Source organism: Stegostoma tigrinum, chromosome 12 (assembly GCF_030684315.1).
Source record: "Stegostoma tigrinum isolate sSteTig4 chromosome 12, sSteTig4.hap1, whole genome shotgun sequence".
NCBI classification, from domain to species: domain Eukaryota; kingdom Metazoa; phylum Chordata; class Chondrichthyes; order Orectolobiformes; family Stegostomatidae; genus Stegostoma; species Stegostoma tigrinum.
The window spans coordinates 50,567,769-50,594,114 of NC_081365.1; the positions used below are offsets into that span (position 1 = coordinate 50,567,769).

The window sequence follows — 26,346 nt, forward strand, 5'->3', positions numbered from 1 at the left end:
TTTGGGAAGGAGATAGAAACGGGCCGTGCGGGGTTGGGGAACAATGAGGTTGGAGGCTGTGGGTGTGAGGTCCCCTGAGGTGATGAGGTCGTGAATGGTGTTGGAGATGATGGTTTGGTGCTCGGGTGTGGGGTCATGATCGAGGGGGTGGTAGGAGGTGGTGTCGGAGAGTTGGCGTCTGGCCTCGGCGATGTAGAGGTCAGTGCGCCATACTACCAATGCGCCACCCTTGTCTGCGGGTTTGATGGTTGGGTTGAATAGGTAAGTTTCTCAACTGCATACTTCACCATCATCATTGAGCAGAAATTAAACTGGACCAGCATATAAGTGCTGAGACTATAATTTTAGGTCAGATGCTCAGAATGAGAAAGGAGCTCAATTCCTTACTCCTAACACCAGTTCACCATCTACAAGGCATAGCATACAGGGAGCATAATTGCCTTACTTCGTGGGTAACGTCCTGTTAGTCCTACCAATAGCACCAGATCATTCCAGGTTGGTCCAAGGTTGTCACCCAGGTTAAAGCAGATTAACCTGTTTGGAGGAACGCACAATACTTCAGGAAGACCAATGTCCTTCCCCACTTCGCACAGGAAGTTCCACCATCTTCTCTCTGATAGTTCATACTCACACTCTCTGCTCCTGTAACCAGTTCGTACCAAAGCTTCTGCTCCATCACTTTCATGATTGACTATTACCCACTTTGCATTAGTAGGTGACAGTAGTAGAATCTCCAAAATACTAAATACCTGGAGGGTAAAAAGCAGGGGTTATTGAGGAGGTGGGGTGGGGGTGGAAGATGTGAATATAAAAACCTGTCACTGGAGGTAAAATGGCAGGGAACCAACAAGGCTAAAATCTGATTGGTCTCCTGCTCCTGATGGTTTGCATCCTATCATATTCATGGAGCTGCAGAGATTGTGGATGTATTGTTATCCATTAAATATCCTGGAGGACTTGGAAGCTTTCATTCTAATATTGGATTGGAAAATCATGAATTAGAATCAATATTAGAAATACCAAGGGGGCATAAAATGTTGTTGGGGGTTACCCAAAACCCCTCAAACAATAGTATAGATTCCGACAAAGTATAAAGTTGGATGTTGTAACAGTACAACTATAATCATTGGGTGACTTTAATTTGAATATAGTCTGGACAAATCAAATTAGCAACGACATTGTGGAGGAGGATTTCCCGAATGTGCATGTAATGGCTTGTTTAGACCAACGCATTAGGGAATCAACAAGACACCAGGTTGCTGTAAACTGGGGTGCTCTGTAATGAGAAAAGATTAAATAACAACCAATGGAAATGGGGATCCCTTAAAAAAGAGTGACATTTTCTTCAATAACATGAAAAATTGATTTGTGACCTGACTAGACATTTTCAGAGTGGGCAGGCCATGGGTAAAGCACATGTATGTAAATGCCAACAATTATTTATTCCCTTCTGGCACAAAAATAAAGGTGGAAAGGTAGCTCAACCATGTCTTATAAAAGAAATTATAGATAGTATTAGATCCAAAGAGGGCATATGCAAAATTCCAGATCAGTGAACGTGAGGAATGGGAGCATTTTAGATTTAAGCAAACAAGGATAAGAAGTTTGATCGGGGGAAAAACTAATCTATGAGAATAAAAATGTAGGGAACAGAGGCACTAACTGAAAAAGCTTCTACAATTATAAGAACTTCTCTAAATATGTGAAGAGAAACACATTAGAAAGACAAATGTAGGTCTCTTATGGTCAGAAGATGGGAAAATTACAATGTGGAAAATAGAAATGGTTGAATAATTGAACATATACTTTGGCTTTGTCTTCACAAAAGTGAGCACAAATAACCACCCAGTGATGTTAGGGAAGCAAGGATCTCATGAGATAGCAGAATGATAAGAAATCAGTATTTGTAAGAAAATTGTGCTGGTGAAAATAATCGGGTTAAAGGCTTACAGATTGCCACAGCATGAAAATCTACTTCCCAGAATACTGAAGGAATTTGTCCTGGAAATATTGAATACACTGGTGGTCATCTTACAAAACTCCATCGAGCCTGAAGTAGTTCCTACATACTGGAGAGTAGCAAATGTAGACCCACTATTGGAAAAGGAAGATAGAAAAAAAGTGATATTGGAAAGGATGGGATGCAGAAATGGATTGAAGGGTCCTTTTCCAACAATAAACAAAAGTAGACAGGCTGATACAACGAACATTTAGGAAGGCAAATTGTTTACTGGCCTTCATTGCAACAGAATTTGAATTCAGAGGTTATGCAGGCCCTTGGGTATGATCACAGCTGAAGTACTCCATGTCATTTTGTTTTCCCTACATAAGAAGGCATATACTTGCCATAAAGAGAACGCAGCTAAGATTCATGAGGGCTGATGCCAGGGATAGCAAGACTGTCCTCCGAGCAGAGATTGGTGTAAATGCCCCTGAATTCAGTTGAGTTCCAAAGAATGACAGGAAATCTGATTGAAATGTATAAACATCTAACAGGGTTGGATAGATTAAATGCAAAAAGGATGTTTTTCTTGATCAGGAAGTCTCAGTTTGAGTTCAGGATATTGGGTAAACCATTTTGGATAAAGATGAGCAAAAATATCTTCATTCAAAAGCAAGCTTACCTGTGGAATTCTCTACCACAGAAGGCTGCGGAGGCCTAGTCAATGCATATTGAAGGAATATGTAAAATTGTAGATTTAAAGGGCATCGAGGGATATTGGAAGAAAGTGGGATCACAGCACTGAGATAGACAGATCAGCCAATGATAATACTGAGTGTCAGATCAGGCTTGAAGGGCTGAATGGCCTACTCCCAGTTTCTATCCTTTATAAGAACGCTATTACCAGTAAAATGCACAAGGCTCCAGTACCTCCAACTTCCCTCACTAATTTTCTCATTCATCAAGCTCCTAAGAATTGCTTCTTAATCTTTCCATCCTCCACGATTCAATCTGTGTCAGCTGTTCCACATAGTTTCTTTCTACACCTCGAAACATGAGCTTAAAGATTACTGAAGCAGACAGAAAGGACAATACCTTTTGATCTACACTGTCAAAGTATTCCCAAGTAAATCATGTTCTGTACTAGATCATTAAAGTGGAGTAACCATCGTGGCAGAACCAAACAATCCTTTTTTTCCCACTTTCTAGTCAGACACCATTAACACTCCCCAATGAAGCATCACTACTCCCTGTTGCTTAAACCTGATAAAAGTTTAACATTTTTCAATCTATTGACAGGATATCATTAACCCCCCACATGCAGAATTGCAGGAAGGTACTAATCCGAACATGGTTAGCCATTTTTCTGTGACAAATTCAATAATCTTGCCCTTGCAATAAAATGGGGTCATCAAAGCAGAAAGCTTAGACATTAGTTCAATGTTTATGACTCATTCGCTTCACCCTAGTGAAAATATTATGGGACATTATTGGCTTAAATACTTGATTAAGAGTAATGAAAAACAAACACTCAATGATGGAATAATACCTTTAAGACCTTTATCATATCAGTACATTAAAAAAAAACCCATAGTTGAAGCAACAGCCAGGACTTTGATGATCCTTCCCACCTACAGTTATATTTATGATTACTATAATCACTCAGCTCCAAAAATGGGATGAATTTCCACATCATTCTTTCTGAATGATTTGAAAAGAATTAGCATTCTCCCTACAAGTTTTAAAGGGCCTCAAAGCAGAGAGTTTTTGCTGTCTCAAAGTTTAGTCTCTGGCTTAACTGACTTGTGTCTTGAAATCACCCTCCATCCACTGATCACGCACTAATTCCCATACATCATGGAAAGTGTTTGAGACTTACATGACGGAAATAATCCTGACAATTTGTGTGTTAAAATCCTCAGAAATTCATCAAGGTGTGAAACAAAATCTACAATATCAGTGATTTGTTGACATGGCGCATCCACCTGTCCAAAAGAACTGGGTTCATGAGAGACACATTGGTGGTTTTGTTGGTCACTCAACAAATTTATAATCTGATTCATAACACTGTAGACACGGATCCTTTTGGGACGGTACTGTTTATGAGCGCCTAGATACCAGTCATAGAGTCATATAGCACTGAAACAAACCTTTTGGTTCAACTCGTGTACAGTGATTAGACATCCCATTTAGACTTGTCCTGTTTTGCCAGCATATGGCCCAAATCCCTCTAAACCCTTCCTATTCATACACCCAAATACATGCCTCACTGAAAATCATTGCAGATTTCTTGTGGCATATTAGGGACAGACTATTACATGGAGAGATAATAAGAAGCTCTTCAAACATTAGAAAATATATACAGTGGAACATCTGATTATAACCCAAGAATCACATAACTAACTGGTAGAAGTCCCACAATATGTGCATAAGTGTGGCAGGTGAAAAGCAATAAGTAGGACTTAAAAGAACTAAATGGTGCTCACCTCCTTAATTTTAGAGTGAGAGTTAAACCTAAAGAAAGGGTTTGGTGCTCTTGAAATTACATTTCAAATCATTGAAAAGAATTTGGTTGCAGAATTCGCCTCTTATGTATTTTCAAATTCAAGCAATGTTCAGAGTATTTGCTCATTCTCTTGATGTTATATTATGAATGTCAGAAATGGCCACTGATAATATTCTTGTGCTGTGAGAATTCTGAGCCTGTTTTCATACATTTTGGAAAGGGTCAACCAAGGGAATTCAATGGAAATCTTGTAAACAATTGAAGTGACAGCTTGGAAAGCAGACAAAATGAGATACATATTCATCTGATGAGGAGTCATCTAGAGTCAAAACGTTAGCTTGCTCTCTCACTATGGATGCTGTCTGACCCGCTGTGATCGCAAGCATTTGTTGTTTTCAGTACAGATTCCAGCTTCTGCATTAATTTGCTCATACATATTCATTTTGTATGCTGCCACTATTTGCTAACTTGCAAATAAATTTATCCCATGCAGTTGGCGTTAATCTATATTGCAAAACAGCTATTCAACCAACTGAGCTAACCAATGTCCCAATATTAGGACAGACTGCCTGCAAACTCTCTGCTATATTTAAAATAAGTACTGCAATACCTTTGCCAAAACAAACAAGTTACCTACAAACAAATGTATTAACATATTTGCATGCTCATATGGCACGGACCAGTCACAACATAATTACCAATAGACAGTGACTCTTTACAAAGTGAAAGAAACAGTGCTTTCTTGTGTTTTTAAAAAAACACTCCTAGATTATTTCACAGATGCATTGAGAGCAATTTAATTATTTTTGTGATGGCATGAAAACTGCCCCTCCACAAGTGTCTCCATTTGTACTGATATCAATCTTGACATCTGTGTCTGGCAGCCAATCTACGACGAAGTGTTGAGGACAATGATTGCTTCGATTGAAAGCTGTACACTGCTCCAGTAAATGAAAGCATTATGAGCCAAGTTGTTTCTGAAGTGTAAATATAAAATGAAAATCAATATCAGTTTTGCTGTGTTAGTGATAATGAGAACTGCAGATGCTGGAGAATCCAAGACAATAAAATGTGAAGCTGGATGAACACAGCAGGCCAAGCAGCATCTCAGGAACACAAAAGCTGACGTTTCGGGCCTAGACCCTTCATCAGAGAGGGGGATGGGGTGAGGGTTCTGGAATAAATAGAGAGAGGGGGGGAGGCGGACTGAAGATGGAGAGAAAAGAAGATAGGTGGAGAGGAGAGTATAGGTGGGGAGGTAGGGAGGGGATAGGTCAGTCCAGGGAAGACGGACAGGTCAAGGAGGTGGGATGAGGTTAGTAGGTAGGAGATAGAGGTGCGGCTTGGGGTGGGAGGAAGGGATGGGTGAGAGGAAGAACAGGTTAGGGAGGCAGAGACAGGTTGGACTGGTTTTGGGATGCAGTGGGTGGGGGGGAAGAGCTGGGCTGGTTGTGTGGTGCAGTGGGGGGAGGGGACGAACTGGGCTGGTTTTGGGATGCGGTGGGGGAAGGGGAGATTTTGAAGCTGGTGAAGTCCACATGATACCATTGGGCTGCAGGGTTCCCAAGCGGAATATGAGTTGCTGTTCCTGCATCCTTCGGGTGGCATCATTGTGGCACTGCAGGAGGCCCATGATGGACATGTCATCTAAAGAATGGGAGGGGGAGTGGAAAGGGTTTGCGACTGGGAGGTGTAGTTGTTTATTGCAAACCGAGCGGAGGTGTTCTGCAAAGCGGTCCCCAAGCCTCTGCTTGGTTTCCCCAATGTAGAGGTAGCCACACCGGGTACAATGGATGCAGTATACCACATTGGCAGATGTGCAGGTGAACCTCTGCTTAATGTGGAAAGTCATCTTGGGGCCTGGGATAGGGGTGAGGGAGGAGGTGTGGGGGCAAGTGTAGCATTTCCTGTGGTTGCAGGGGAAGGTGCCGGGTGTGGTGGGGTTGGAGGGCAATGTGGAGCGAACAAGGGAGTCACGGGGAGAGTGGTCTCTTCAGAAAGCAGACAAGGGTGGGGATGGAAAAATGTCTTGGGTGGTGGGGTCGGATTGTAAACGGCGGAAGTGTCGGAGGATGATGCGTTGTATCCGGAGGTTGGTAGGGTGGTGTGTGAGAACGAGGGGGATCCTCTTTGGGCGGTTGAGGCGGGGGCGGGGTGTGAGGGATGTGTTGCGCGAAATGCGGGAGACGCAGTCAAGGGCGTTCTCCACCACTGCGGGGGGAAAGTTGTGGTTCTTGAAGAACTTGGACATCTGGGATGTGCGGGAGTGGAATGCCTCATCGTGGGAGCAGATGCGGCGGAGGCGGAGGAATTGGGAATAGGGGATGGAATTTTTGCAGGAGGGTGGGTGGGTTACCCTTTTCCCTAAATCACAGCAATTTTGCACAGGATTGATTATCACAAAATAATCTGACGCAGTCTTTTGTTCCTTTAATGTTGTCAAACGTCTGCAATGCACAGATCTAATCTATGGCACAAACAAGAAAGTGTAAAAGTAAAACAGCAGGAAATCAAGCACTACATTCAGAACGCAGGAGAAAAGGAAAGAGGAATAAAGTATTGGAAGGCTGCAAGAGTGGTTCATGGTCTGATATATCCAAGCATGAAGCCTTAGCCCAGAACAGTGAACTGCAAAGTAATACCCCCACTCATGCCGACCTATCTTTTTCTTTCGACATTGTCACTTGTGGAACAACGTACCAGCATACAGAAAGGCTAGAAGCAGTAAACATCTAAAAAGACTCATTACAGCCTGCAGGAGCGTCGATCACTAAAATGTCTTGGACTAATACAAAAAAATTATATAAAAGGCCAATAGAATGTTGGTCTTGGAAGGAGTGCAGTGTAGCTTTACCAACATCAAAACTGGACTTCAGGGCTTAATTTATAGAAACCAGTGTTGAATTCCTGGGAATTTAAAAGATTATGGGGTGGTTTCAATGAAATTTTTTCAGATATAAGGTTATAAAGAGAATGGTAAGGGTAATTTTCTGTTGTTTGAGGAATTTGGATTAGGCAATATAGCCTAAAAATTACAGCCAGGAATATTTCAGAATATTAGGAAAAAGCTTCTATCTGCATCAAAAGAGTTGCAGAAGTGTGAACATCTCTTCCAGAAGTGGGAATTGATGCTGAGACAATTGCTTGTCTTAAACTGGAGATTATTTTTATTAACCAAGGATATTCAGGCTTATGGCCACTACACGATTCCATTCACAAAGTCATCATGACCCTATTGAAATGGCAATTCAGAATTAAGGGGCTAAGGAACCTGTGCCAATTTTGAATTCTGAATAGGTTTTAAAACCATTGCTGGAACTGCACGAACTATTTTAACCTTATCTGCCCAACAGATGGATTGCTAAAAACAGGCAGGATAGCATCTGCCAGTAACTCGCACTGATTCTGTCATCTTCAATTTGAAACTTGTCTTCTGAGCAGACAGCAGAGGCACACACTTTTGGGATCTGTTGTAAGCAATGCCTGCAGCTGGCACCTGGTTCTATTAACGAAGAGATATTGTGTCACTCACTTCTCATTATCCATGGGGGATAGGAGCATAGATTTCCTGTAGTTAACAAAGAAAAATGAAGATAGTCTACGTTCCTCTCCTATGTACTGTGAAGGATTGTAATTGATTAACCAAGGCAGGCCAGTTCAGACAATGGGGAAAACGAGAGTCCAAGTCTGGGGTCAACTTTCTGAGTACTCAGATCGCGGCCAGCCAGTCAGCGGATAACGAGGATTGAGTATATTTCTTATGACATAGCCTGTAGGTCTACAGAACATGAGTTCAGATGCTAGAACTAACAAACAAATCAGAACTGTCTGGATCATCCCAGATACAGTCATTTATATAGCTATGGGTGGAACTATTCCAAAGCTAGAGAGTTAACTCTTTCAAGCCAGCTGCCTTGTACAACAGAGTCTTATCAATAAATGTACTAATCTGAGACTTTCATTCATCTGTATGGCTAGCTTGGGTATGGAAACTGCTTTGGACTCTCCTTTAAATAAATACAGGAAGAGGAAGATCACAGTCCAGATAAAAAGGTTAAGATTTCTGATTTTTTTCTGAAGAAGGGTCTTGACCCGAAACGTCAGCTTTCCTGCTCCTCTGATGCTGCTTGGCCTGCTGTGTTCATCCAGCTCTACACCTTGTTATATCAGATTTCTAAATTCCTTTTTGAGAATGAATAACAGGTATAATGGTCCTCACAGGGTCAGAAGCAAAGTTAAGTTTCAAGTTTCATTGTTCTAGACTGCTCATGACCTGCAAAACCATGCCAAGCATCCCCTCACTGAACTTTTCTAATTCTGCTCATGAAATTCTCTTTTGTACCAGAAACTAGCAACCTTCTAGTACCTAGGCTCCTATTCCCATTATGCCTGGGGCTAACTGCCACTCCCTACCCATTTTCCAGATCATTATGGGCATACAAATATATTCCACTTGTGAAAGTCATCCAGAGTGGACACAGTTGAGGCTGAGTTTTAATTTATAGGTGGAGTGGTGGGGTGGGCAGGGGTCAGATTCTGAAACTAAGTTTTGATGAGCAAGATGAGGGTCTCACTAGTGAATAGCTAGAGGTCCTTTTGCATGCATTTGGAAGTATCTAACCTTGCCTCAAGAGCTCTTATGGTGCAGTAGTAATGTCCTTAGGCAGGACACAGGTTCAAGTCACATATCCAGAGGTATGTAACACCATCTATTGAGCAAGTCTCATCTTGCCTCATTGAAATACTGCTTTCTATTCTCCCAGTAGCTGGATAGGAACTAGGTGACAACAATTCCCAATTTGAAAGTCAGAGTAGGTATCATGTGGCTCCAGCTTGCTGCTTCCTGTCCCTGGTTTCCAATCTAGACAGCAGTCCTGAAAGGCCAAGCCTATGCTCCATGGGTAGCGACCGCCACAAATCTTACCTGCGAACATTGGCATTGAACACATGCCAGCCTCAGCACATCACAAGAGCACATCATTGATCCACTTACAGCACAGTTTTCCACTTCAATCCTGCAATTTGAAGCACACTCAGTGCTGCTTGGATACTTTACACACAGGGACGGGTACCCATTTCTGGAGTAGACCATGGTGCACTTCAAGGCTCCTCACTTGCTCTTTTCGTTTCCTCTCAGTCTGCACATTTAGATGTTCACAGCATCTCTGCCTTGCCCTTTTGCACATTGTCGCCTCACTTCAAATGTAGATGCTTCCAGTATTTCTGTCTAGCCTCGCTGTTTAGCATGGAGTCAAAGACAAGCTTCTCATAGTTGTCAGCAATCATCAATGAATGGTATAGATATGTTACTAATCTATGTCAATATTACATTTACACCACGTGCCTGCATTGTGCATAGCAAAACATTGCATGTTCCTGTGTCTTCAAGAACTTCATTAGTACTGCTTCATTTCATGGGCTGGATGGCTTACAAGAATGGTTATACCTTCTGCAAACATGGCTGCTGACTCCATTACAAAACACCCAATTGAGGTAGAATTTAGATGCAATGCAGCCCATTCTTTGGACAGGACCATTGTGGAGCAGACAATAGACTTAATGACATTTAAGTTCCAATGTTTGAATCGGTGTATGAGACTTGAAGTACACTGCAAACAGAGTGTGCCACATAAATAATCTGAGGCTGCTGTGCTCTGCACAATTGGAGCAGACAGAGGTGGAACATGATGGTCCCTGAAGAGCTGGGAGGCAGGCAGCAATCTTCCAAGGAAAAAGGTAAGGACATTTAGCAGGAGGAATATTGCCTTCACCATTATTGTGCAGACCAGCATTAGGAGCGACTAGCCAGACAATAATATTTAATTGATAATTGAAATAAAACAAAGAACTGTGGATGCTGGAGATCTGAAACGAACACAAAGAGAATTTGTTGGAAAAACTGGCAGCATCTATAAAGAAAAAACAGGGTTAACCTTTTGAGTCCTGTGACCCTTCTTCAAAACCCTAATGGTACCACACTTTCCCAGTGCCTGTTTAGTGAGTTTCCAGAGATCCATTATCATTCATCTTACGGACGGAATGCTACTTTCTCATCCTGTATGGTCTTTGTGTTTATTATTTTTCTCTTTTTTCCTTCTGCAAAGCAGCTTGAATGTCTAACAGGTTTCAATTCTTATATCCAAAATACTTATCTGTGTACTTCTCTCTGTGTATTATCAAAGAAAATTGGATTTTTAGATTTTGAGCTCTTACTGTTGTTATTTCATGGTGGAGAGAATTCTTAGCAATCAAGGCCATTACTAGCTTTTCAGAGGCAAGAGCAGCCAGCAGGTATTCAAACAATTGGTCGAGAAAAGTGGTGACAATAGCATCAAGTCCACTGAAACAACACCAGGTAAGAGAGGAACCCTGAGACAGGTAGGCAACAGCACTTAGACAAGAGGGTGAGGGAAGATGGGATTAAGGTTGGGGGGTGGGTGGATGTCCTTAAACACCCCATTGCTGCAGAGCATTCTAAGGGAAAAAAATAACAAGCCTGACATTGAAGGGAAACTGGTGAGTGATTACTTGGTGAGAAAGTGGAAAAGAAAGGTTTCGGAAGAAGATTAGCTAAATATAATCATAGAATTTAAAGATAGCATCAAATTAAAGGTTTTAAAAATGTCAAAGCTTGAGTGATAAGGTAGAGAATTGGCACATTCTTGAAAGCCAACAGAAGATGACCATGAAGAATACAAAGAGGGGGAAAATAAACTTTGAGGGTACATTTTCAAATAAAAGCAAGATCAAGGAGATCAAGATCTTCTTTGAATATTCAAAAAGGAAGAGAAAGGCTAAAGAGAACATTGTGCTCTGAGAGACTATGCTTTGGGAAGTAATAATGGGACCTACGGATATGGGAGAGGAATCAAATAAATATTTTGCATCTGTCCTTATGGTAGAACATGCCAATAGCATTCTAAAAATATTAAAGGGAAAAGGGGGAGAGGAAGTAGAAACAATAACCATATCTAGAGGAAAATAACTACTTCAGAAACTAATGAGTCAAAGGGCCAAGAAATCTCCAGGACCTGATGGATTACTTTTCAAATAATAAAAGGACATGCCTACACACCTCGTGGATGCAATGGCAGTAATCTTCCAAAAAAGCCTAAGATTCTGGAAAAATCCCTGAGGATTCAAGAATGACCAATGCCACATCCTTATTCAAAAAGGAAAGGAGACAATAGTGGGCAGCACGGTGGCTCAGTGGTTAGCACTGCAGCCTCACAGCACCAGAGACCCCGGTTCAATTCCCACCTCAGGTAACTGTCTGTATGCAGTTTTCACATGCTCCCCTTGTCTGTGTGGGTTTCCTCCAGGTGCTCTGGTTTCCTCGCACAGTCCAAAGATGTGCAGGCTAGGTGGATTGGCCATGCTAAATTGCCCATAGTGTTCAGGGGTGTGTGGGTTATAGGGGGATGGGTCTGGGTAAGATACTTCAAGGGACAGTGTGAGGACTTGTTCGGCTGCAGGGCCTGTTTCCACACTGTAGGGAATCTAATTTAAACAGTAAACAACAGGCCAGTTGGCTGAACATTTGTTATTGGGAAAATTTGAGAGTCTATTGTAGAGATTGCAATTGCTGTGTTTTTAGAAATACATAACCTAATCAAGACCATTCAGCATGGATTCATGATGAGGAAATCATGCTTTCTTTAAAGAGTTAACAAGCAGTATGGATAAAGGTGAACCAGTAGATACATTTGGACTCCGAAAATGTGTTCAACAAGTACATGAAAGAACAGCATATTAGAATGGATAGAGGATTGATTGCCTAACTGATAGGATACAGAGAATTGGGATAAAAGGTCATTTTCAAGATGGCGGCCTGCAGCTTGTTGAGGGCCACTGCTGGGGCCATAATTATTTGCTATATATAATATGAATAAAATTACATGGATGATGGAAGTGAAATTACTATTGTTAATTGTTGAGGAAGGGATTACATGTGGCAGTTATAGTAAATTGAAGGGAGAAAATGAGGTAATACAACACCGTAGTAATTTGGCTAATGTTAACCAGCATGTCTCAGAAAGGTTCAGAGTGTATGAACTGAAGAGATAAGGCCGGAGACTGCAAAAAGAACAGATGGCAAAGTTAAACACTCTGTATCTGAATGCATGTAACATTCACAATAATATGGGTAATTTTTATCACAGATAAAAATATATACCTTGAACTGATAGCCATCACAGAGTCATAGTTGCAGAGTGACCAAGACTGGGATCTGAATACCCAAGGTTACTCAGTGTCTCAAAATAAAATTAGAAGTTCAATTAATGATAACTGTCACTTGTGGAGTAAGTTTATAGCTCATGTCAATAGTTACGCCATAAGATATAGCATACAGAGAAAGATAAATGGGGCACGTAATCATGAATTACATCCACACATATTTAGACTGAGCAAATCAGATTGACAACAATAGCTGCATAAATTGGGTCATAGTGGATAGTTAGGGCAATTTCTTAGGGCAATATATTCAATATATCCTAAAGCCAACCAGGGACAAGGTTGCTCTGGACCTATGAAAGAGCAATGTGACAGTATTATTTAATATTCTCATGCTAACGGATATCTAGACCAGAATTTGAATTCAATTTGAGGGGGAAGAATGAATCTCTCGAACTGGTGTTTTATACCAGAATAAACATAATTGTGAGAGTATTAAGGGACAATGCACTGAAGAAAACTGAGGAACTAGCTTACAAGGTTTAAAAAAGTAATGAATTTGTTGCAAACATTTAAGAAAGTATTTAATAACTTTTAAAGATATATCCCAGTGAGACAGAAAGATTCTGAAAGGATGCATTATCTGTGGCTAATATGAGAATATAAGGATGGTATTGAAGCAAAAGGCACTTTTAAGAAATCAGCTAAGATGGATGATATGTCACAAAACTGGATACATTTAAAACCAGCAAAAACACACTAAAAAGAGAGAGAATATTACAGAGAGCTAGTTCAGAATGTTGATTTTACATTACAAATTTCTGTAAATATTTAATTAGGAAAACAGCGACTAAAACTCTACAGAGTGAGTCAAAGGATCAGATAATGGAAAGAAATGGAGTACTGAAGGTAGTGAATGATAATCACATTGTGTGCACTGTACAAAATTAAGAAAACTTCCCAAAGATATTCAAAAATGGTGAGGTGAATGAGAGCGAGAATTTTAGTAAGGTGATCAAGTCAGGAGAATGGAGTTGAGAAACATACCAACCATAATCGAACGGTAGAGCATACTCAGTGGGTCAAAAAGCCAAAGTCATCTCTATGGTACTGTGCTGGGAACAGTATTAAACCTAAAAGCCGACAAATCCCCAGGAACAGAAGACCTGTTAGCTTGAGCCTTAAAAGAAGTGGCCAGGAGATAGTAGATGCATTACAGTTTTAAAGATTTCTTAAATTTGACAAGATTGCCCGCAGATTGGAAAATTGCTAATGTAAAAACTGTATTGAAGAAACAAAGGAGCCAGAAAGCAGGAAGCTATAGGCTAACTGAATTAATATCTGTCATTTGAAAATTGCTACAACTAATTATTAAGGAGATTACAGCAAGACACTGAGAAAATCCAAGTTTTTGTGTATTCTTGCATGGGATGTGGCATTTGGAAACATTTTTTCCAGGACATTAGCCTAGCCTCTGACTGCAGTCCAATAATATTGCCACAATGGGTGAAAATGTTCTGTCTTTAACCATTGGAGGTTTGTAGAGTTAGAAGTGATCTTATTGAAACATACAAGATCCTGGGCACAAAGTGTAGAGCTGGAGGAACACAGCAGGCCAGACAGCATCAGAGGAGCAGGAATGTTGATATTTTGGGTCAGGGCCCTTCTTCAAAAATGGGGGAGGGGGAGGAGAGCTCAAAAATAAATAGAGAGGAGGGGTGGGGCCGGGGAAGGTACGTGGGATGGTGATAGGTGAGCGCAGGTAGGGATTGGTGGGGATTGGTCAGTGTGGTGGGAAGAGCAGATAGGTGGGAGAGAAGGTGGACAGGTTGTGTCAGATCAAGGAGGTGGGGAAGGGTTGGTTATGGGATGTAGCGGGGTGGGGGGGGGGGGGGGTGGAGCACTTTTGAAACTGGTAAAGTCTACATTGAGACCATTGGGTTGTCAGCTCCCAAGGTGGAAGATGAGGTGCTGCTCCTCCAGTTTCCGGGTGGCATCATTGTGACACTGGAGGAGACTCAGGATGGACATGTCCCCCAGGGAGAGGGAGGGGGAGTTAAAATGGGTTGTGACTGTAAGATGTTGTTATTTGTTGTGAACAGAGCGCAGGTGCTCTATAAAGCAGTGTCCGAGCCTCTGCTTGGTCTCATCAATGTAGAGGAGGCCACACTGGGAGCAGCAGATGCAGTGTGCCACACTGACAGATGTGTACGTGAACCTCAGTCTGATGTGAAAGGTTTGTTCGGTGCAATGGATGGAGGTGAGGCGAAAGGTATGGGGGAGGTGAAGCACTTTCTCTGGTTGCAGGGAAAGGTGCTGGCGATTGTGTGGTTAGTTGGGAGTGTGAAGCGGACAATTTCCAGGATCCTGGACAGACTGGATTTTTATACACAATAGTCTGGGTTTGGAATTGTGGGCAAGTACCTCAAAAGAAGTTAATTAAGTGCACAATTTTTAACTTTACACTGTCTGGAAAATAGAATGCACGTTTGCTTTCTAAATCTTACAGTTGATCTGGTCAAAGATCTGTAGCTAAACAATTTCTATCCACAATGTGCTGGTTAAGCAGTGTTTCCTCTTTGGAGAGGGCCAGAACTGGGGGACACAATTTAAGGAGAAAAGTTTTCCCTTTTAAGATAGGGACAGCGAGCATTGTTTTTCCTACTCCTGAGACAGTTGTCTGTCTGTGGGGTATTCTTCCCCAAAATGTAGCAGAGTCTGGGCCATTTAATTGATTCAAGGCAGGGCGAGACAAATTACGGTCGACAGGGGTGTTAAGAACTGTGACGGACGAAGAAAAAGCTATATTTGGGTTCACAACCAGATCATTCTCATTGAATTGGAGAGTAGGCTTGAAGGTGGAACAACCAAATTCTACTCCTAAGATCTATGTTGCTATGCTGCTAACACCATAAAAAGCATTAACAAAAATTTTTTACCAATGCTGCAAAAGAAAACATTGGAACAATCATTTTTATTTGCATGTAAGCAACATCACTTAATCAAAATCCAAAAACTGCGATATGGTACTCAGTCAGGCTGAGCAAAATAATCCTGTTCAGTCTGAACTGATCAATAGACACATCAACAAGACCATTTTCTGTTATTTCCATAACAATGTCCATCTCAATTCACCCACATGGGCATTGAAACATTTCAACCACATCTTTATTATCCTTCATCTCTGTTTCTTTAGTTTACACTTGCCTGATATTATCTATCAGAAAATATTTCAATTGATGACATTTTTTACAATGGAATACGAGTGATGACATTTTCATCATGGAATGCATAGAGCTTTGTGAGTTACTCTTTACACATTAATTATTAGACCAATGGCACTTTAAAATGTTGATTTATGATTGAACATTCTTCACAGGCAGTTATGTTACAGTGACATTTGCTTCCAGTGTCTCTGAGCTGTATGATGAGATGGACCTAATATTTTTCTTACAATGACATCTGTGATTTGTGCTCAGCAAATGCAAACAACAGTTTCAATACACGTCAGCATGCCTTGGATTCTTGTTTTACACATTGGCTTCAAGTATCTGTACTAGAGCAGTGAGATCTGTTGAGTTAAAACCAAAAGAACATGGATGATGTAAATCAGGAACAAAAACAGAAGTTGCTGGAAAAGCTCAGCAGGTTTGTCAGCATCTGCAAAGAAAAAAAAGAGCAAACATTTCAGATCCAGTGACCCTTCGGTTTTTATACAGCAGATAGGGTGGGTGGAGGGGATAAGGAGTAAATGATAGGTGGGTATAGACCCAAAGAGAGAAAAGAGCAGTTGGACAGACAAAGGAGTTGACAATGATCTGGCTGGGAGGGTGAATAGCTGTTAATGGGGACTGCTAGTGGCTAACAATAGGTAATGTGTGATGGCAGGCTATATGATGACAAGGCTTGGTGTGTGGAGCAGGTGGTTGGGACATGGGAGATAACAAGGTGTAGAGCTGGATGAACACAGCAGGCCAAGCAGCATCAGAGGAGCAGGAAAGCTGACATTTTGGGCCTAGACCCTTCTTCTTATGTTATCTCAGATTCTCCAGCATCTGCAGTTCCTACTGTCTCTGGGACATGGGTGAGTTCAGGCCCTAAAATTATAGAACTCGATATTGAGTTCGGATGGCTGCAAGGTCCTCAAGCGGAAAATGAAGTTTTGTTCTTCCAGCTCCCACTGAGCTTCGCTGGAACATTGCAGCAAGCCTGAGACAGAGATGTAGATCTGAAAACAGGGTGGTGTGTTAAAGTCAGAGACAATGGGAACTGCAGATGCTGGAGAATCCAAGATAATAAAGTGTGAAGCTGGATGAACACAGCAGGCCAAGCAGCATCTCAGGAGCTCTGATGAAGGGTCTAGGCCTGAAACGTCAGCTTTTGTGCTCCTGAGATGCTGCTTGGCCTGCTGTGTTCATCCAGCTTCAGACTTTATTATCTTGGTGTGTTAAAGTGGCAAGTAACTGGAAGTTCAGAGTCTTTTTTGTTGTGGGCAGAACGAAGATGTTCTGCAAAGTGGTCACACAGTCTATGCTTCGTTTTTCCAATGTACAGGAGACCACATTGTGAACAAAGAATGCAGTAGACTAGATTCTGGACAGTTCAGGTAAAATGTCGTTTCACCTGGAAGGTGTGTTTGGGTCATTGGATGCTGGGGAGAGAGGAGGTAAATGGGCAGGTGTTACACCTTCAGCAATTGGAGAGGAAGGTGCCACATGGTTGTTGGGACTGAAGGACAAACGGACTAGGGTGTCCCTGAGGGAATGGTACCTGCAGAAAGTGGACAAGGGAGGGGAGGAGAATGTGTGTCTGGCAATGACATCTCGCTGGAGGTGGCAGAAATGGCGGCTGATGATTTTCTGGATGTGGATGCAGGTGGGAGGGTAGGGGGAACACTCTTGCTGTTGTGGGAGGGAAGAGAGGAGGTGGGGGGAGGGGGAGTGCAGGAGATGGGTTGGATCAGATTGAGGGCCCTGTCAACAATGGTCCTGGGGAATCTTCAGTTGGGGAAGAAGGTGGATGTTTTGGAGGTTCCCTTGTCAAAGTTGGCCTCATTGGAACAGATGTGACAGAGACAGAGGAATTGGGAAAAATGAATGTAGTCTTTACAGGAAGCAGGGTGAGAGGATGCAAAGTCCAGGTAGCTGTTGGAGTCAGTGGGTTTAAGAGTAGACATTAGTAGACAGTCTATCCCAAGGAATGGAAACAGAGATGTTGAGGAAGCAGGAGGAATCAGAGATAGACCAAGTGAAAGGGAGGACAGTATGGAAATTTGAAGCAAAATTGACAAACTTTTCCACTTTCGAAGAAGAGAGGGAAGCAGCACCAATGATATTGATTTATGAGAGAAAAAAGTTGTGGGTAGGGGCCGGAAGAGGACTGAAACAAAGAATGTTCCATGTACACCATGAAGAGACAGGCATAACTGGAAATCATGCAGGTACCCATGGCCAACCCTCTAACCTAAGAAAATTGGGAGGAGCTAAAAGAAAAGTTGATGAGGGTGAGGACGAGATCAGCCAAACAGAGGTGGTTGGTGGTGGGTGGCAGATGGGGATGGTTCAGATCTTTGCTCCAGAAAGAAGCAGACAGCCCTGAACCTGTCCTGATGGGAATGGGCGCGTAAAGGGACTGTACGTCCATGGTAAAGGGGAGCGGGTGGAGCTTGCAAACTGGAAATTCTGAAACTGGTGTTAAATAACAGAGGAATCACAGATGTACATGGACAGAGACTAGACCAGGGGAGAAAAAATCTGAGTCAAGGTAGGAAGGGGTGAGTTCTGTGGGGCCGGAGCAGGCTGAAACAATGAGCCTGCCCAGGCAGTCCTGTTTGGGGATTTTTGGAAAGAAGTCGAAGAGAATTGTGTGCGGCTGGGGAAAAATCATCTTGGACGCAGTGAAGTGGGGGAGAGGGGAGGGGGAGATCATCAGATGAAAATAGGTCAATTACCATTTTGATATGGTGGCCTGATGAGTCATGGTGAGGTTATGGTCCAAGGGAGGATAGGAGGAGGTATCTGACAGCTGGTGCTCAGCCTCTGCCAAGCAGAGATCAGTACACCAGACTGCAACAGCACCACCCTTATCGACAGGCTTAATAACAATGTCAGGGTTAGATCTAAGTGCACAGAGTGCAGTCAGTTCAGAGGGAGATAGGTTGAGGGGGACAGAGAAATTCAGGTGACCAATGTCACATCGAAAGTTTTCAATGAGCAGATCGAGTGCAGGTAAAAGGCCAGAGGGACGATGTTGAAACTGGGTGAAAGGGTCTGCAGGCCAGGGAGAGGACTCTTGTCCGAAGAACTGGGCACAGAGGTGAACATGGTGGAACAAGAGCTCAATGTCATGTTCTGCCTGAAATTCATTCAGGTGGGGACACAGAGGGATAAAGCTCGTTTGCCGAGTACAGGATGTTCGGCAACAGAGACCAGACGGTTCAGTGGGATTGTGAATAGCTGACAGGAGGTGGGGTTGGGGGTGGGAATGGAGTCAGAGGGAAGGGGAGGGGAGGAAGTTTCCAGAAGGCCGTGGGTATCTGAGTTGTTGCATAACTGGGATGTATCACCGGACCCAAAACTTTAACCTGAATTTTCTTCACAGATGCTGCCAGACCTGTTAAGATTAGTTGTATCGTGTTTGTTCTTTGAAGGAGAGAGTGTGTCAAATTTGTTTGTGAAAATCACAACATAACAAGTGGTAGAGAAATTGTAAACACTACACTATAGATGCTCAAATTACCTCATCCCTTCTCCAAAACAGAAAGCTCTGTTCACTGGGTTAGTTTAATTTGAGGCAGATCTCTGATCTCCAAACCTGTTCTATTACAGAGTGTCCAATTTATGCATTTAAACGTGTGGACCTATCTGAGGGACAACTAGTGCATGAGCGCGTGCATCTGCATGTTCATAAGAAAGAGGGAGAAATGGAAAAGAAATGAAAGAATTATCCTATAAAGGTAGTAAAATCATCTGGCTTTGAATTTCAGGTGGCACCAGTCAGGAAAATATCAGATGGTGTCACTGTAGCTCAGTGTAAAGATGCAGGCAGAAGTAAGCAATATTCTAACGGGCATCTGATGAATAATGCAATGTTTATGGTAATAGTAAAATAGTGGCATAAAAGTAAACTCTTCCATTTGTTTAGAAATTTTCACAGCTGATGGAAATTTCAAAGAACCTGAACCTGACTAAGTTCTTTTGAAATGCAGTCAGTGTTGTAATATCCAAACAAAATATTTTCCAAAGGGCTTCATATGAAACAAAAACAGTGCTGGCAAAACTCAGCAGGTTTGGCAGAATCTATAGTGAGACAAGGAGAGTTAATGTTTCAACTTTAATGTTATTTCGTCAGAACTAGAAGTCTGTTTCTATATTCACAGCCCTGCTGAATTTCGCCAGCACTTTCCTTTTTTTTATTTCACATCTTCAGAAACTGCCATAGTTCATTTTTATTTTCAATGATAAACTTGAAATACTCTTCAAAAAAAACTCTCCAATTCTAACAAAGATCCACATTGGATTTATTAACTGATCTTTTATTTTATTTAAAAGGTTGTTAATCCTTCCAGAAAAGGTTTTTTTTAAATTTTCAACATTTTCAATTTGATTTTATTTATATATTTTGCGAAACGTTATGTCTGCTAAAAATCTATGCAAGGAAACCCAGAGTAAATTAGTGGCTTCAATTGTATATTCTGCAGCGAATGAGTAGATTTTGATGTTCCCCCAAAAGAATACTGAGAATAATAAACAAAAAGTAGAAATATGAAATGCTTACCAAAGATTTTTGAACCATTTTATGTTTTTCCAATTAATTATTTTGAACTACACTCCCAAAGCAGAGAGATCTGGATGAAAGAAGTAAAATTACTGAGGGGGCTATTCAAGCTCTTTTCTGTTCCCCTTGCATTTTTCTTAAACCGTGAGTAGTGCCTGTAAACAGACTTTTTTTATTGTGTTTGTATATTTTTTTTAAAAAAAGTTTTATTAAGTAAGAGTCCGGTTATCCAGTCGAGCTTGACTTTCCAGGACTTGAGCTTGCTTTGCTATCTGTTACTGCAGAACGATGACAGTGTGGGTGTGTAGGGCTGGGGGACATCACGGGGGCGTTGCAGTAAATGTAGGAAAACTTAAGTTGTTGTTAGATTCTCAGCTACCTGCTCCATACTGAGTCCCTTGGTTCTTTATTTTTCTTGGCATGGACACTCGGACGAGTATACAAATATTTCTTTAAAAACAGCTTGATTATTAACTGAAACCATCCGACTGAAAGCATCCCCAAAATCAAAATGTAGCTCCCAAGGAAATCTCAGCAAGAGTTCTTGAAAAAGAGACAAAAAAATTGACTGCTGATACACATTCTGTTGGAGCAGCAACATGAACGAAACAAGAATCTTAGAGAAAATTAATAGCACTCAGTGATCAGCATCACCTCGTGGAGAGCAAATTGTGTTTAATTAATTGATGGTGGGGTTTTTCTTTGGTGAGGCATGAGTTTCTTTTATGAGACATCCATGAGTGTGGTAGAGTCAATGAAGTCGATGCTGGGCAAGCGGACTTTCAACGAGTGTTACAAAAACAAAGTTGCTGGAAAAAACCTCAGCGGGTCTGGCAGCATCTGCGAAGGAAAAAAAAGTCAACGTTTCGGGTCTGGTGACCCTTCCTCGGAACAACAGGACCCGAAACGTTGGCTTTTTTTTCACAGATACTGCCAGACTTGCTGAGTTTTCTTCCAGCAACCTTGTTTTTGTTCCTGAATTACAGCATCCGCAGTTCTTTCGTTTATTTTTAAACAAGTGTTTATTAGGATACGGAGTGCACTGCCGAGTAGCTGAATGATTCAAATTTAGGACTTCCAAATGGATTTGGATGAATTCTTGCCGGAGAAAAATATTACAGGAATAATGGTAAAGAAGTGGAAAGTGGAATTAATTGGAATACTCCTCAAATGAATTAGTACAGACCCAATCAAATGATTTCCTTCTGTGCTGAATTATACCATGGTTCTTTATTACAGAAGTAGAACGAACCTACGGAGGTGTCACAGGTACGCTTCAATCTGCAACAATCCAACAAAAAGCTTGCAAATAGGAAAAAAAATTCTCAGGAGAACATGCCACAAAAGAAAGATGACACTGAATTAAATACACCCATTACAGAAGATCAATGTTAAGGTCATGCAATAATTGAAAATAATTTGTCTTTATACAACTTCGACAGCTTCCCCAAAATTTATTGTGAGCCTATAATAGTTACCGCACAAAAGAACAGCAAAATTACATCTAAATCTCTCACATTTTAGTCAAAAGATTGAGGAGAGACAATTCAATCTGTCTCATTTTTAATTACTCACAATACAGCTTGTCTAATGACACTTAAACCCTTTCTTCTTCTCAATCTGCCATTAAAAGCCCAAATCATTAAGTTCCCTATGATTTCTGCAACACTGCCAATTATCTTTCATCTTTTCTAAGCAAAAATCCTTTAGTATTTATTAATACATCAACCTATGCCTAAATATTTCTGAGCACATCAATCATTTAAAGATCATCGATTGGTCTCAAAACAGTTGCAGCAGTTTGTCAAATATTTTCTTGAATTCTAAGTAAATTACAGATATGGTTTTCCAAATTTCTTTATTCAGTAAACTTGGAACAATTTTTGATGATGTATCTTTTCAGCCGATCTCTAAAGCAACTCACCTGGCCTTCAATACAGTATTGGGTTTTACTGGATCTGCATTATACCTTTACATGGATCCATTATCCTTCCAATGCTTTTTGTTACATTGAATTGACCTTAGCTATTTTGGTGTCTCTGTATCTTTTAAAATTCCTGTTCTAAGCCTTCAGGTTATTTTCAACTTTACAGCTACTGTGTTCTGTTCCTATTTTTTTTCCAAAAGGCTGTGCTTGTTTTCAATTCCATTTTATTCCCCAAAGTATCTAATCATCTTCCATTCATATTTTTAACCTTGTTTTTCACTTAACCTTTCATGGAACTCTTTTCATAGCTCTGACCTTCTCCAAACCCTTGTACTTTTATTATTTGTTATTTTTGCTGTCAATGTATCCAAACTGAAAGAGACAATTATTTTTGAAACATATTTGTCATTAAGAAACTGTGATACTAAATCTAACGTATCATATGTCTTAGTACGCTGTTTTACTTTTGTTAGTGTCCTGGTTGATCTTGTTGCAGGACAGGTCAGATTCCAGGCTGAACTCTAGTGTGATAGATTTTCCTTTGTTATTTAATGAATAACTAAACCACAAGAAATTTTGCAGATTTGGTTTTAACAATGAAGCAGAAGTTTATTGTGCAAAATTAATGAAAACCAAATGGAACGAGCCAGACTATTCAACACAATTTAAAAGATTTCAAACCACATGTAAACTAAAATCCCATCTACTCCCAAAATCATTATTTTCAGGACAAATACCAGAAGGCGTTCCTTTATTACATCTATATCTTTGACTTAACTGGTTCTTCCATTTTCTGGCCTTCAGAAAATCACACAACTGATCTTAAACTTTTTTTAGCTTCAAATAACATTAATTATTAAACCCACTCTTTCACATAAATCAAGTCACTAGTTCAAAATTCAAACTCCATAATGAATAGTATTAATACGTATAAATCACACATTTTACATCACAGCACCCACCAACGAAGGGTGAAAATCTATCTTGATGAGCATTATCGTTATCCAAAATAAATCTTAACACTATTTTATGTCACTTTAATAGTAGTAACATATTGACAATATACGTACACAATTATACAGCAACAATACTTTACCTAACACTATTTTACGCAGGTATTTGGTTTCCTTTGTATGTGCTCTTGATATTCCGTCACTTTCTTCCTCTTGGCAAATGAGTGATCTTGAAATTATACGTTTAGAGAATTAACCCCCACCAAAATAATTATATGTCACTCTTTCATGAAAGCAATAAATTATTTCTGGTGTTCTGTTATTCGTGTCTCCACCTCTGGCCTTTGTCATCGCTTCTGGCCATGTTTTGCTGCTGGAGAATTAAAATTCCTCATGGTTATCACACAACAACTGTATCTAATCTTTTCCTCTCTCTATCGTTTACTATTTACCTATTACCCTTGACCCTTACCAAGGTTTAATTTATTACATTTCTTGTTAAAAAGATGAGAAACTAAAATATGAAAAACAACATAATTCAAATAAAATCTTAAAAGCATTGTCAAAGAGATGGAATATTAAATTGGATAATGTTCAGTGGACCAGTTCAATCACAAAGGCAGTGGGTAAATATGTTGAGAAAATGTGAGGACAAATAAAGCACATGTGCATCACACATGTTGCAGTTGCATATAAAAAAATGAGCAGCACTATTCACCCTGCCATTATCTTAACAACAAATGACAAACAATTATTTCAAATAATTGGAATAAATACTTTATTCTTTTTTTCTATTATTAACAAGAAATGATTTCTTCTACTGAAAATAGTCTCTAGTGGAAGATGGTGATGTGTTAAGGATATTTTCAATAATATTGGACAAAACAGAATACTTACTGATCACTCCAGCTGGTCCCACACAATTATGAAGTCTTACACAACATAATGCATGCAGGCCCCATCAACCCAGCGTCAAATATCTCCTGTGAGATGCACGTATATATAAGGGGAAAATAATTCTAAAATTACTCTTTGTTTCCCCTGATCTCATGCAGTGCCCTAGGATGGGTAACATGATGCCTGCCTCTTATATGATGTGACTGCCATCCAACCAAAAGCAGGTCCAGTTATTGCTGCAAGAAATACAGCAAATTCTCTTCTCATCTCAAATTAGTAATATGGGTCCAATATTCTTTATGGTATGGTTAAGAATGCCGACTCTGAATTTACTTCTACGTCAAGTAACTTATAAGCACATTTCCTGTTTCCTTCGGTGCTATACGGTTGAAATTGTAATTCTACTTCAACACAATCTTGTCCCTTCATTATTTTATAAAATTTGATTAAATCATCCCTAAGTCTGTTTCTCTGAAGTGTCATGACTGAACTCATCAAGACTTTCCAAGCCAATAAGGTGTTTCAACTGGCAGCCGAACTGTTTCTCAGTCACTCTACCAAAGCTGGACACAGCATTTTAATATTTTAGCTCACAAAGTTTAATTCTCATTCATTCAGACAGCAACTGAGAACACTCCATTAAATACAGGCACTGTTATTTTAAATGACTGACACAGGGCAGTGATAATTGATTTAATTTCAGGATGGAGTGCACTTATTTTATTCTCCCCTTTATCAACTAAGTGTCAAATTGGAGTTGGAGTATTGTTGATGGAACATTAAAAATGTCAGAAGTCAGAGACTGTGAATGACAATCACTATGGGTGTCAAAGATGGCAAAACTAAACAACAAAACACCTTCCAACAACCACTCTCCTTACATTTAATTTCAGATAACACTGACATTTTTTCCATCTCTCCATAAATGCACTAAGTGTGTAAGGATTTAGTGCACAAATTGCAATAATCAGGTTTTCTAAATATTTTCTGATTTTGTCACTTCGTTCATTTGCCACATTAACTCTTTAGAAAATAGATTTCAGTGAAGTGCCAAAAGATGTTAACTCAGATATGAGTCTCCATGTAGTGAATAATTTTATGATGCTTTCCAGTTAAGCTTATACATGCACATTATCACATGGAATACAGTACAAACCGAGATTTGAAATAGGCTATTCAATTATTTCCACGTCTTAAAAGTATATAACAGAATAACACATTTTGTCAAGTGGAAGAAGCAGAAAGAGAAGTGTACTGTGCAAGAAAGGTCAGGGTAGTATTATGATGATGGATCAAAATGCCAAGTAGTTAACAATGCTTTTGCTTTTAATTTCAAAATGTGACAGTCTTAAAAGCAAGACTGCTACACTAAAACTATGAACTTACATTCAGTAATTGCCTGGAAAAATCATGTGTGAAACCCATGAACTATTGCCAATGTAAATTACCAGGCAAACTTCAAACATGAGAGCATTAAAGGCTGTCTATTCTTCCCCCCTCTGCGGAAAGTAACCTGTTTCAGACATGATTGTTTTACCTTTCAGGAAAACACAAAATCAAGATTAAACTGTCTTTTTTAATTGTAATGGTGTGGGCCAGTGGGACTGAACACTGTGATGTGCACCAGCCTGCATCTGTGCTTGAATGTGCTATGAAGGTCAGGCAAAGGACTATCCTCCTCTCAGACTGTGTAGTGATCGGAGTGCAACAAAACAGTTAAAAGATGAAACATGATAGGAAAGGACTTTCTCTCACCTTGAATTCTGGAATTCAGTTGCAGATGAAAGCCATCAGAACTACACAAACAACCTGGGAATTTAGGAGTCATAAGCAGACTGTTCACCTCCTCATGTCAATGCTACTGATAAACTCCACTGCAATAGCCACAACTTCCAACCAGCCATTCTTCGCAAACACTTCAAAGACTGATCCATACAACTTTTTTCATCTCTAAGCTTTTAGTTTCATCTTTTATTTCCAATCTGTACACACCTATGCTTGTGTTTATAATTAATGAATTCCCACTGTTAACTCAAGGAAGTCTGGTTTAATTGTCTCCTTTTTAAAACCTAAGTGTATCTGGTCTGGGAGAAAGGAATCCAAAAGATAAGGGATTCTGTTTAAATTAATCTTGTTGCAAACAACCAAGAAGGTGTTTGAACAAAGAAAG

The 26,346-nt window shown here is 40.4% G+C and overlaps 1 protein-coding gene across 1 annotated transcript in view; it reads right to left on the minus strand.

Annotated features, from left to right (window-relative positions):
• Positions 1-26,346, minus strand: part of LOC125456875 (limbic system-associated membrane protein-like) — a 1,200,329-nt gene that overhangs the window by 932,660 nt on the left and 241,323 nt on the right. The window lies entirely within an intron of this gene.